General features: G+C 53.9%; 1 protein-coding gene across 1 annotated transcript in view; it reads right to left on the bottom strand.

Moving 5' to 3' along the window:
• Positions 1-13,946, bottom strand: part of TMPRSS15 (transmembrane serine protease 15) — a 335,674-nt gene that overhangs the window by 221,940 nt on the left and 99,788 nt on the right. The gene's annotated exons all lie outside the window — the stretch shown is intronic.

Genomic DNA, 13,946 nt, shown 5'->3' with positions numbered 1-13,946 from the left:
GGAGCGAGAGAGTGCATCTGCACGGAGGTTTTTCACCGCTGGGCGATAGCGGAGCTCGAAGTTGAAGTGCTCAAAGAACAGGGCCCAGCGGGCTTGTCTTGGGTTAAGTAACTGGGCCTCCTTTAAGTGTTCCAGATTTTTATGGTCGGTAAATATTGTGAATTTGTGCTGCGCCCTTCACGCCAGGGATTCCATTCCTGGAGGGCACGTTTCACTGCTAGGAGTTCACGGTCCCCTATGGTATAATTCTGTTCTGAGGAGGAGAATTTATGTGAATAGAAAGAACATGGAACTAGGATTCCCTTGGTGGAGTATTGACTCAAGACCGCTCCTGCTCCAATGGCGAATGTGTCGACTTCAACTATGAAGGGGCGGTTAGGATCAGGGTGACGTAGACACGGGCCGGTATAGAAGGCCTCTTCCAAGGCACGGAAGGCTGATTGGGCCTTGGGGCTCCAGACTCGAAGGTCACATCTCTTCCTTGTCATAGCGGTGAGTGGAGTGGCCAACGTGAAGTAATTGGCGATGAAGTTTCGATAGTAATTTGTAAATCCAAGGAATCTTTGTAGGGTTTGGATACCCACTGGTAGAGGACAATCTCAAATACCCTGGAGTTTGTCAGGATCCATAGTGAACCCACGCCTGGAGATGATGTAGCCTAGGAATGGGAGACTGGCTTGCTCAAAAATGCACTTCTCCAATTTAGCATAGAGATGATGGTCTCTAAGGCGTTGGAGGACTGTTTGAATGTGGGAACGATGAGACTTCAGGTCTTTGGAGAAGATTAATATATCATCCAGATACACCACGACAAATGAGTACAAAAGGTCCTGGAAAATCTCGTTCATTAGCCGCTGGAAGACTGCAGGGGCATTGCAAAGCCCGAAGGGCATTACTACATACTCGTAGTGACCATCTCTTGTGTTGAAGGTGGTTTTCCATATGTCTTCCGGTTGGATCCGTACTAGGTTATATGCCCCCCATAGATCTAGTTTAGTAAAGATTTGTGCGCCATGTAGGTGGTTCAACAGTTCACTAATAAGTGGCAGTGGGTACCAGTCCTTATGGGTTACTGCATTCAACCTTCTGTAGTCTATGCATGGTCTTAGACTGCCATCCTTTACATCCTTTACATCCTTTATAAAGAAGAATCTGTATAAAGAAGAATCTGGCACCTGCCGGGGAATTAGAGGTCTTATGAACCCTTTGGCCAAATTTTCCTTGATTTTTGTTGACATCGCTTGGGTTTCTGGGAGAGAAAGAGGATAGGTTCTGCCCTTGGGAGGCATGGTTCCAGGTAGGAGTTCTATGGGGCAGTTAAACTTCCGGAGTGGAGGCAGGATATCAGCGTTTTGTTTGGAGAACAAATCTTCAAAATCTGAGTATGGAGCAGGTAACCCAGGAAGGGTTGTAGAGCTTAGAACTATCACTGATGGAGACACTTACCTTAAACAGTGAGTTTGACATCGAGGACACCACTGGGTGAATTGCAGGGATTGCCAGTTGAAGTGGGGTTCATATAACTGAAGCCAAGGAAGTCCAAGGACTATGGGATGAGTTGATCATTTCAAGATCAGAAGGGAGATCTCCTCATCATGGAGGATCCCAACAGTGAGGCGAATGGCCATGGTACAGTGAGTGATCCGATCAGGGAGAGGTTCTCTTTGAATTGAGGCAATACGTAGTGGTACTTCCAGTGGTTGGACTGGTATGTGAAGGAGCTTGATGATTTCTTCCATAATGAAATTGCCACTCGCCCCAGTGTCCACGAGGGCAGTGGTGGTGAATGAACATGACTCCCTAAGGAGGGAGATCGGCAGCAATAGTTGAGGGCCAGAAACTGTAGCACCCAAGCTCGGGACTCCCGCCGGGCTCAGGCTATGAAGTTTTCTGGATGCCCAGGGCAAGTCTGAAGAAGGTGTCCGGAACCGCCGCAATAGAAGCAGAGACCATATTTTCTGTGTTGGAGATGTTCCTCTGGGGTCAGGCAGCCGCATAGGCTCCTCGGGAGGTTGAGGGGCTGCTGGTAAGGCCTTCAACCAAGGACTCGCCGAACGGGGTGGTTGTAGGGCAGGAGGTCGAAAGACCCTTACCTCCTGATGCCATTGTCAAAGGCGGTAGTCGATTCTACCGACCAAGGAGATCAGGTCTTCCAGAGATACAGGGATCTTGCAGACGGCTAGTTTATCCTTAAGGGCAGGAGACAGTCCCTCGAGGTAGAGTGCCCGCAGGCAGTCTTCTTACCAACCTAACAGTAGCTAGAGTTCTAAACTCCACTATATTCATAAAAGACGCCTAGAAGTAAAGGCTCCACGCCCTTCTGCTGCACGCTCCACAAGTGCATCTCACTCTCCAGTGAAGAACCCGGTGTTACCACCTTCTTCCACCGTGGAACCCATGGAGGTGAATCGTGGGCGATTATCCCCGACCGAAAATCTCCGTCGGAGGAAGGAAGGGCTTTGCCTTTACTGGGGCACTTCTGGACATCGTCTGCAAATTTGCCCGGTCCGTCCGGAAAATTGCAACATCTGAGCCCGGCGGGGGTCCTGAGCTTGGGCGCGACTGTTTCTGGCCCTCAACTCTTGCTTCCTGTAACCTTGGGCGTTAAGGCCCACACCTTCGCGACCACTGCTCTAATCGATACCGGAGCGAGCGGTAGTTTCATAATGGATGACATCGTCAAACTTCTGAAAATACCTCTTCAACCCTTGAGGTGAGTCTTCGTATTGCCTCCATCCAGGGGGAACATCTTCCAGGTCTCATTACTCACCAGACAGTGGCGATCCATCTCACTATAGGTATTTTGCAGCAGGAGGAAACATCCTTCTACGTCCTAAAACGCTCTACCCATTTGGGGCTCCCCTGGCTCCAGGCCCAAGAACCTCAGTTTGATTGGCAGTCCCTGCAGTTGGTACAGTGGGGCCCAAAATGCCTGATGACTTGTTTGTATCCAGTATCCCCCGTGATACCTGTTTTGAAATCGGTTACACTTCCAGGTTTACCTCCACAGTTCTCTGACTTCAGTGATGTGTTCTCTAAGCAGAAAGCGGATCCCTTACCCCCATTACGCAAGTTCAACTGTCCTACTGAACTCCTGCTGGGCACCGTGCCTCCCAAAGGCAGAACCTACCCGTTGTCTCAGCCTGAAACCCAGGCCATGTCGGAATATATTAAGGAGAGTCTTGAAAAAGGGTTCATTTGTCCTGATTCCCCCGCAGGAGCGGGGTTCTTCTTTGTAAAGAAAAAGGACAGTGGACTCCATCCCTGTATTGATTACTGGGGTCTCAACGTGATAACCCGTAAGGATCGCTACACGTCACCCCTGATCAGCGAGTTGTTCGACTGTCTGGAAGAGGCACAAATCTTCTCCAAATTGGATCTGAGAGGTGCATACAATTTAGTACGCTTTCAACCCAATGATATCTGAAAGACGGCGTTTAATACCAGAGATGGCCATTACGAATTATTGGTAATGCCTTTTGGGCTATGCAACGCTCCAGCCATCTTTCAGCGCCTCATGAATGAAATCTTCCGAGATCTCCTGTACAATTTTGTAGTCGTCTACCTCGATGACATCCTGATCTTTTTTAAAGATATAGAGTCACACTGTGAGCACGTCCGCATTGTTCTCCAACGTCTGAGGGAGAATCACCTGTACACAAAGCTAGAAAAATGTTTGTTTGAGCAGAACCGCTTTACCCTTCCTGGGATAAATCATCTCTGATCGGGGATTCTTGATGGACCCAGAGAAGCTTCAGGGAATCCACGACTGGCCTCAGCCAATAGGCCTCTGGGCGCTACAACGCTTCTTAGGATTCACTAATTATTACTGGAGCTTCATTGCGAACTACTCTTCGATAGTTGCCCCACTCACTGCTAACACCCGAGTTTGGACGCCAAAAGCTATTTGCTGCTTTTTCAGAGAATTAAAGAGGCCTTCAGCTCCGGTCCCTGTCTCTACCACCCCGATCCCAGATGTCCATTCATTGTGGAAGTTGACGCCTCCGCAGTCAGCGCCGGAGCCATCCTGAGTCAACATTCTCCCACAGGCAAGCTAGTACCCTGCTCATTTTACTCTCATAAGTTTTCCCCCACGGAGAAATGTTACACAGTTGGCGACCGCGAACTCCTTGCGGTCAAGTTGGTGCTTCAGGAGTGGCACCGCTGGTTGGAAGGGGCGCAACTTAAGTTTACCAGCTACACGGACGACAAGAACCTTGAACATCTCAAAGATGCTCAACTTCTGAACCCCCATCAGGCCCGGTGGGCTTTGTTCTTTGAGAGGTTTAACTTCAACCTTTGCTTCCGTCCAGGAAGCGTGCCGATGCGCTCTCCAGATCCTTTGAGCCGGAGGACGTTCCAGAGGTCCCCAGTTTCATTACTGACCCTACTTGTATTACTCTGGCGGCTACTACCACAGTTCTAGTTGGGAAGACCGTTGTTCCTCGCCGGTTAAGTGAGCGTGTTAAGGTGAGCTCACGATTCCAAACTGGCAAGCCACCTCGGTCATGCCCGGACCTTGGAGATGCTGAGAAGTCATTATTGGTGGCCAACTATGATACAAGATTCCCGAAACTATGTGGACGCATGCCCTACTTGTGCTCAGCAAAAATCACCCACAGGGATGCCTTGTGGCTTGCTTCAGCCTCTCCCAGCACCTACTGAATTGTGGTCCATCATTTCTACAAATTTTATTACAGATCTGCCTGTTTCCCAGAACAACACGGTGATATGGGTCATTATCGACCGCTTCTCGAAAATGGGACACTTTATCCCTTTATCGGGTCTCCCTTCAGCCCTGGAACTCGCTAGACTTTTTGGGGCGGATTTTAAAAGGAGCGCGAATAGCCTACTTTTGTTTGCGCTCCAGGCGCAAACAAAAGTACGCTGGATTTTAGTAGATATGCGCGGAGCCGCGCGTATCTGCTAAAAACCTGGATCGGCGCGCGCAAGGCTATGGATTTTGTATAGCCGGCGCGCGCCGAGCCGCGCAGCCTACCCCCATTCCCTCCAAGGCCGCTCCGAAATCGGAGCGGCCTCGGAGGGAACTTTCCTTTGCCCTCCCCTCACCTTCCCCTCCCTTCCCCTATCTAACCCACCCGCCCGGCCCTGTCTAAACCCCCCCCTTACCTTTGTCGGGGGATTTACGCCTCCCTCTGGGAGGCGTAAATCCCCGCGCGCCAGCGGGCCCCTTGCACGCCGGGCCGCAACCTGGGGGCGGGTACGGAGGGCGCGGCCACGCCCCCGGACCACCCCGGGCCGCGGCCACGCCCCCGTACCCGCCCCCAAAACGCTGCCGACACACCCCCGAAACGCCGCGACGACCGGGCCCGCCCCCGACACGCCCCCCTCGGAGAACCCCGGGACTTACGCGAGTCCCGGGGCTCTGCGCGCGCCAGTAGGCCTATGTAAAATAGGCTTACCGGCGCGCAGGGCCCTGCTCGCCTAAATCCGCCCGGTTTTGGGCGGATTTAGGCGAGCAGGGCTCTTAAAATCCGCCCCTTTCTGAAGAATATCATCTTAACAGACTCCCCAAGGAGATTGTGTCCAACCGGGGACCACAGTTTGCAGCCAAGTATTGGTGTTCCTTGTGCCAAAAGTTCAATATTACCCTGAACTATACATCGGCCTCCCATCCTCAGGCGAATGGACAGGCCGAGAGGACCAATCGGACCTTGATGACATTTCTACGTTCCTACGTTAATGATCAGCAAGACAATTGGTCGGAGCTCCTCCCCTGGGCTGAGCTGTCGCACAACACTCATGTTGCAGCAGCCACCGACACATCTCCGTTTGCCGTAGTCTTCGGACGGCAGCCCCAACTGCCTCTTCCTGTACCTCTGACAGTTCCGTCTCCAGCGGCTCAATCCATGGCTCAAACCATTTGCCACATTTGGACCTGAGTAAAGGAGCAACTGGCGCAAGTTGCAGAATGCGCCAAGTGCACCTCTGATCTTCATAGATGACCTGCTCCACACTTTCGTCCAGGCCAGAAAGTATGCTTGGGTGCTTGACACATCCACCTAAAGCTACCCTCTCACCACCTGGCTCCCAAATACATAGGACCATTTCCGGTAATCAGAAGAGTAGGAGCCGTTTCCTATCAACTCCAGGAACCTCGTTCATTGGGTATCCACAACACGTTCCACGTGTCCCTGTTGAAGCCATTGGTTCTCTCCTGGCCCCCTCATAAAGACCCTCCTGCTCCCTGTGTCTCTGCAGAAGCAGACACGTTTATCCAGGTAAGAGAGGTCCTCGATGTCCAGCGACGCCGAGGCAAGTGGGAATATCTCTTAGCCTGGGAGGGCTATGGGGCCGATGAGAATTCATGGGAACCATCTCAAAATATTCTCGATAAGGATCTTCTAAAGTCCTTCCATAGGATGCACCCTGAGAAACCACAGCCGCGTAGGGGGAGGCGTAGAAGGGGGGGTACTGTTACGTGCCGTGCCCACTGCTGTCCCGCGCATGGGACTGCTCACCTGCATAGTTCCTCAGCGGGTACCGGGACGACCTCCCTCGCGATAGTGGCTAGCCCAGCCATGCCCCGGTGTCCCGCGGCGATGGTCGCCAGGCCTTCCACTGTGCACCAGGCCTCACGCCGAGGTTCAACGTCTTCCTCCATGCTAGCCACACCCATATGCACGCACAGCCTGCCCCAATACTTGTAGGGCCGAGGGCGGGCCTAGGTTCCACGGCGCGCCCTGATTGATCTACAATATAAGGAAGTTCCTGACTTCACTTCCTTGCCTTGGCAATCGGGTCGGCTTGTATGCTAGGTTGTCACTGCGCTTGTTCCTAGTCTCGTTCCAGGATCCTTCTGTTCCAGCTCCATTCCAGACTTGTTCCTGCATCCTCATTCCTGAGTCCTGCCTGTTCCTGTGTTCGTCTATCTGCCTTCCCTGGTAGTGAAGTGGTGAAGACCAGAACTGTGATGGACTTCAAAGGGGCATGGGATAAACACTGTGGATCCATAGTCTAGAGGACGTGAATGAAGAGTGGGTGGCTCGTGGGAATGACGGCTACTACCTGGAGATAATACCCTTATTCAATAAACATACACATGGTTAATGCGACTCCAACATTGCTCTAAGACTCCAACATTGCTCTAAGCTTCAACGGCAAGAGGAAATGGGGAAAAAAGGATTTGCATTCACAAAAAAGCGGGGAGTAGCTTGCTTGTTACGGCAGTTACTACCCGAAACCAAATAAGCCTGATACTTCACTTTCAATGCATATCCAGCATAGCTCTCTGCTTCAACGGCAGGGGAGAAAGACTGATACTTCACGCATATCCAGCATAGCTCTCTGCTTCAACGGCAGGGGAAAAAGACTGATACTTCACGCATAACCAGCATAGCTCTCTGCTTCAATGGCAGGGGAGAAAGTCTGATACTTCACGTATATCCAGCATAGCTCTCTGCTTCAACGGCAGGGGAGAAAGACTGATACTTCACACATAACCAGCATAGCTCTCTGCTTCAATGGCAGGGGAGAAAGTCTGATACTTCACTTTCAATGCATATCCAGCATAGCTCTCTGCTTCAATGGCAGGGAAGAAAGACTGATACTTCACGCATATCCAGCATAGCTCTCTGCTTCAACGGCAGGGGAGAAAGTCTGATACTTCACTTTCAATGCATGTCCAGCATAACTCTCTGCTTCAACGGCAGGGGGAATGAAGAAAAGTGGATCTATATACAGACAACAACCAACAAGGCCTGAATTACATAGTCTGGGTAAACAAATAAGCATGGGTGTAGCTTGCTTATTGTGGCGGTTACTACCCCTAACTAATTAAGCTAGATATTTCACTTAGATGCAGTTCCAACACTGCTCTCTACATTAATGGTGGGGGTGGAAGGAAAATAGAACCAAAAGGTTACTAAGAGCCAAGAGTAACAGATAAATATGAGAAAAAAAAAAGTGTGAAACTTGTTGGGCAGACTGGATGGGCCGTTTGGTCTTCTTCTGCTGTCATTTCTATGTTTCTATGTTACCCTCGGACTGTCTTACTGGTAGTGGCCTCGGCTTGTTCCTGACCTGCCTGCCTGTCTGCCAGCTGTCTACGACCCCAGTTAGTTCCTGACTCATCTGCCTGTCTTCCGCCTGTCCTCTACCTCAGCCTGTTCCATACCTGCCGCCTGTCTGCCGCCTGCCTCGAAGACCTCAGCCTGTTCCAGACCTGCTCATCTATCTGCTGCCTGCCTCAAGATCTCAGCCTGCTCCAGACAAGAAAATTATTCCTTACCTGCTAATTTTCGTTCCTGTAGTACCATGGATCAGTCCAGACGGTGGGTTATGTCCCCCGTCCAGCAGATGGAGTCAGAACAGACTTCGAGGGACGTCACCAGTATAAGCTAGTGCACCCTCTGCTGGAGCTCAGTATCACGTATAGCAAAGCCCAAAAGGACCCGAAAGAGTTTGAATCAAGTCACTTAACATACATTAAAACAGGAATTAACCATAGATAACAATAAACCGCCAACTAGCGGCAAGGCATCCAACTTGTAGGGAGCTGTGAACAGGTATAAGAACGAACTGAGGAATACAGAAGTTATCGACAGTGAGCAGACCCGAGCAGAAGCAAGAAAACCCAAAGTGGTGGGCATCTGGACTGATCCATAGTACTACAGGAACAAAAATTAGCAGGTAAGGAATAATTTTCTTTTCCCTGTACGTACCAGGATCAGTCCAGACAGTGGGATGTATCAAAGCTTCCCTACACCGGGTGGGCCCCTGAAAGCCCTGCTCGGAGAACCTGGCCGCCAAAATGTCCAGTGGATGAGGAAGCCAGGTGTAGTCGATAATGTCGTGAAAAAGTGTGCAGCGACTTCCACGTCGCTGCCCGGCAAATCTCCTGTGAGGAGACGGAACGAGTTTCCGCCCAGGACGCAGCTTGTGAGCGGGTGGAGTGAGCGATAACCCCGCGAGGAGGAGTTCGCCCTGCTCCAATGTAGGATGCTGAGATAGCTTCCTTTAGCCATCGCGCAATCGTTGTCTTTGAGGCCTGGCACCCCTTCTTCGGACCCGACCAGAGAACGAAGAGGTGATCGGAGAGCCGGAAGTCATTGGTCACCTCCAAATAGTGGAGCAATGTGCGCTTGACATCCAAAAGACGAAGAGTCCAGGGCTCGTTGGGTCCAAAGGACGGAAGCTCCACAGTCTGATTCAAGTGAAAAGACGAGACTACCTTCGGGAGAAAGGACGGTATGGTGCGCAGAGAGACTCCGGAATCTGTAAATCTGAGATAAGGGTCCCTGCAGGACAATGCTTGCAGCTCCGAGATACGACGCGCTGAACAGATGGCCACGAGGAAGACCGCTTTGAGAGTAAGATCCTTGAGGGTCGCTCCACGTATTGGCTCGAAAGGCACCCCTGACAAGGCCCGAAGTACAAGATTGAGGCTCCAGGAGGGACAAGGATCCCGCACTGGAGGTCGTATGTGCTTGACCCCCTTGAGGAAACGTGCAACGTCCGGTTGCAGAAGAAGAGAACCATTCACTTGCGCAAGGGAATTCAGGGCCGCCACCTGGACTCGAAGGGAATTATATGCGAGCCCCTTATCCAGACCATCTTGAAGGAACTGCAGGATTGACGGAACCGATGCCTCCGTGGGTCTAATCCCTCGGGTAGAGCACCAGATGTCGAAAATTCTCCAGACTCGTACGTAAGCAACAGAAGTCGAAGATTTTCGGGCCCGCAGCATCGTTGAAACTACCGACTCAGGGTATCCTCTGCGTCGGAGGCGACGCCGTTCAAAAGCCATGCCGCAAGACAGAAGAGTTTGGCCTGGTCGAAATATACTGGACCCTGGTGCAGTAGACGAGGAAGATGACCTAGACGTAGCGGCCCGTCCACCGCCAGCTGGAGAAGATCCGCAAACCAAGGCCGGTGCGGCCACTCCGGGGTGACGAGAATCACAGGTCCCCGCTGATCTTCTATCTTGCGGAGCGTCTTGCCCACCAAGGGCCACGGGGGAAAGATGTAGAGCAGCCGATGAGCCGGCCACGGCAGGGCTAGGGCATCCACCCCCTCCGCGCCGTGTTCTCTCCGGCGACTGAAGAAACGTGGCGCCTTGGCGTTGGTGGCAGTTGCCATCAAGTCGAAGTGTGGCGCGCCCCATCGTTGGATCAATAGCCGCATCGCCTCGTCGGAGACAGACCATTCGCCTGGATCCAGTTGTTGACGACTGAGGAAGTCCGCCTGGATGTTGTCCACCCTGGCGATGTGTGAGGCCGCGATCCGGACGAGATGCATCTCCGCCCATTCCATTAGGGGGGTCGACTCGAGGGAGACATGCTTGCTTTTTGTGCCCCCTTGTCGATTGATATAAGCCACCGTGGTGGCGTTGTCTGAGAGAATCCGTACTTCTCTGTTTTGAACCAGTGGAAGAAACCGTTGTAGTGCCAGACGCACCGCCCTGGTTTCCAGGCGGTTGATCGGCCACGTTGCTTCCATCGGGGACCACGTCCCCTGCGTGGCGCTTCGGTCGCAGACGGCGCCCCAGCCCACGAGGCTGGCATCGGTGGTGACTACCACCCAATTGGGTACCTCGAGAGAGACTCCCCGTGCCAGATTCGCCGGGATCAACCACCAGTCCAGACTGGCCCTGGCGACTGGTGGGAGGGGAAGGATCACTTGATAATCCTGAGACACGGGTTTCCACCTGGAGAGAAGAGACGCCTGCAGAGGACGCAGATGTGCAAATGCCCAGGGCACCATATCGATGGTGGAGGCCATCACTCCCAGCAACTGTAGATAATTCCAGGAGGTGGGTTCCGGCAACGCTGAAAAACGACAGACATGCTCTCGCAATGATTGAGCCTTGTCCGGGCGCAAGAACACCTTGCCCTGGAGCGTGTCGAAACTGGCCCCCAGGAAGTCCAGGCGCTGAGAGGGAACAAGGGAGCTTTTGGAGAAGTTCACCACCCAACCCAGGGAGTGTAGGACCTGGACCACCCTGGCCACCGAGGCCTGTCCATGGACGAAGGACTTCGCCCGAATCAGCCAGTCGTCCAGATAGGGATGGACTAATATTCCCTCCCTCCTCAGGGCTGCTGCCACGACCACCATGATCTTGGTGAACATGCTAGGTGCTTTCGCCAAGCCGAACGGGAGGGCCGTGAATTGGAAGTGCTGACCCAGGATCTTGAAGCGGAGAAAACGATGATGCGCCGGCAGGATGGGAATGTGCAGGTAGGCCTCCGTCAGATCTAGGGAGGCCAGAAACTCCCCCTGGTGAACCGCCGCAATCACGGATCGCAGTGTCTCCATTCGGAACCGGCTGACTCGCAGAGACTTGTTGACTTCCTTCAGATCGAGGATGGGCCGAGAGGAACCGTCCTTCTTTGGTACGATGAAGTAGATGGAATAGTGGCCCAAGCCCACCTCGCCAAAGGGGACGGTGGAAATGGCCCCTATGCTCTGCAGCCAATCCAGGGTTTGTTGCACCGCCGCCCTCTTGAGATCTGAGCCACAGGGAGAGAAGAGGAACCGGTCCCTTGGAGGGCGGACAAACTCCAATGCGTAGCCGTGTCTTATGGTGTCCAGGACCCACTGGTCTGCGGATATCCTTACCCACTCCTCGTAGAAGTCTGCTAGCCGACCTCCTATCCTGGGAGTGGAGGAGTGGGTGCATCTGGCATCATTGGGACGACTTTGGCGGGGGGTTACCCTGCCCGGCGCCGTCCCGCGCGGGTCGCTGGCCCCGAAAGGACCGGGGCCAGGCCTGGGGTCTGGAAGAGCCTGCGCAGGCCCCAGACTGCCTGTAAGACCTATAGCGCCTCTGCGCTCTGGCTCTGGTCCGGGTAGAAGCGAACGCCCTGGAAGGTCGATGTCTGTCTTCAGGAAGCCGATGGACTGCATTCTCCCCTAGCGACTTGATGAGCTGGTCCAAGTCATCTCCAAAAAGGAACTTGCCCCGGAACGGCAAGGAGCCCAAGCTCGACTTAGAAGATGCATCCGCCGCCCAATTGCGGAGCCAGAGAAGCCTTCTGGCCGCCACCACCGATACCATGGACCGCGCCTGAACTCGAAAGAGGTCATAAAGGGCATCGGCGCCATAGGCTATGGCGGACTCCAAGCGGTCAGCCTGCGTGGCCTCCTCTGGAGGTAACAACTGCGAAGTGAGTAGTTGTTGGACCTACCGAAGGCTGGCCCGCTGGGCCAGCGAGGTACACATAACTGCCCGCATGCCCAAGGCGGAAACTTCAAAAACTCTCTTCAGGAAGACTTCCAGTTTGCGATCCTGTGTATCCCGGAGCGCCGTGCCGCCCGTGACCGGGATCGTCGTCCTCTTGGTGACCGCCGAAACGGCCGAATCTACCTTGGGAACCTTAATGAGATCCAAGAAATCTTCTGGGAGCGGGTACAACTTTTCCATGGCCCGCGTAACCTTCAACAAGGCTTCAGGAGTATCCCACTCCCTGGTGAGGAGCTGCAGGAAAGAATCATGGATGGGAAAAGCCCGAGGCCTAGGACGAAGAGCGGCGAGCACCGGGTCCCCCTTCCTGGACGATGTGACGACTGCGGGCGCCACCGGGAGCGGCGGATCCGGTGGAGGATCCAGGTCCAGTTCCTGAAGGATTTGCTGGATCAGATCGTTCAGTTCATCCCTCTGGAAAATACGAAGCGCCAGCGGGTCGTCCCCTTTGGACAGCAAATCCGACAGCGCAGAATCCAAAGGATCTGGGGAGGCTCCCCCTGATGGAGAAGCCGCTCCTGTACCTCCCGGGGCAACCCGAGGACGAGGAAGCGGACCCGGGGCCCCTGACACCGAGCCTACCAGGTCGGGGGGCGCACCAGGGTGAGCCGATGAAACCCGAGGGGTCTTGGCCGGTGGGGGGTCTTGGAGGGAACCCCCGGGGACCCCAACCCCTGCAAGTACGCACTGTGCATAAGCAGGATGAATTCAGGCGAGAAACGCGGCAAGCTGGGAGGGGGGCCCGAGGAGGGGACCTCCGATGGCTCTGGAACTGGCAATCCCCCCTCCGGGGATAAATTCGGGGGAGAGACCTCCCGAAAATCCCTCCGCTCTAATGCCGCCTCAGCTGCAGCAATGTGCTGCAAATCTAACATGGCCGCCGTTCCTGCCAACGGCGGCGAAATGGCTGGCCCGCGCCGCCCGTGCCGGGGGGAGGGGAGGAATGAAAATGAAGCGAGCGGCTGCGAGGTGCCTTCCCCACCCGGGAGACACCTCGTGCAAATCCCCTCCCGCGAAATCCGGGACCCCGGCTCGCCGCAGGCCGCGCATCGGGACGGCCGCGGCATGACCAAAAACGCCGGGGTAAGGCAGAAAAATGCCTCGGGGGAGGGGGGGGGCCCGGAGGGCCTACGCAACCCGCCGAAGAAAATTCCTGCAGCGCCGAAGAGAAGCCCTGTCAGGCTAAAAACCCCGCAAAAATAGGCCGCGGGACCGACTACCACCACATGGCGAGGCCGGCACCACCGGCAGCCATGGGGTACCGGGACGCTGCTGGAACAAAGAAAAATTCCCTGAAAAAGAAGAAATCCACAGAGAAACCCCTAAAAATTTACCACCCGCAACGGAGGAAGCAAGCCGAGAAGGCAGAGAAGACAGACACGCCTCCAAAGCTAGGGCACTTTTTTTTTTTTTTTTTTACATCAGACTTTAAACTTGATTCAAAATAGCTCAGAAACACATGACAGGAGGAAAGAGAAGAAAGTAGAAAAAAACCTAAAGCCCTGTCAGCCTGGGGGAGCCGTGGATGCCCCCAACTCTCATCTGCTGGAGTCAGAAAGATACTGAGCTCCAGCAGAGGGTGCACTGGCTTATACTGGTGACGTCCCTCGAAGTCTGTTCTGACTCCATCTGCTGGACGGGGGACATAACCCACCATCTGGACTGATCCTGGTACGTACAGGGAACTGTTCGCCTGTCTGCCGCCTGCCTTTAGACCTCAGCCTGTTTCAGACCTGCTCGC

This window comes from Rhinatrema bivittatum, chromosome 15 (assembly GCF_901001135.1).
Source record: "Rhinatrema bivittatum chromosome 15, aRhiBiv1.1, whole genome shotgun sequence".
NCBI classification, from domain to species: Eukaryota; Metazoa; Chordata; class Amphibia; order Gymnophiona; family Rhinatrematidae; genus Rhinatrema; species Rhinatrema bivittatum.
The sequence above is the reverse complement of the archived record's forward strand: the minus strand, read 5'-3'. Positions and strand labels throughout refer to the sequence as shown.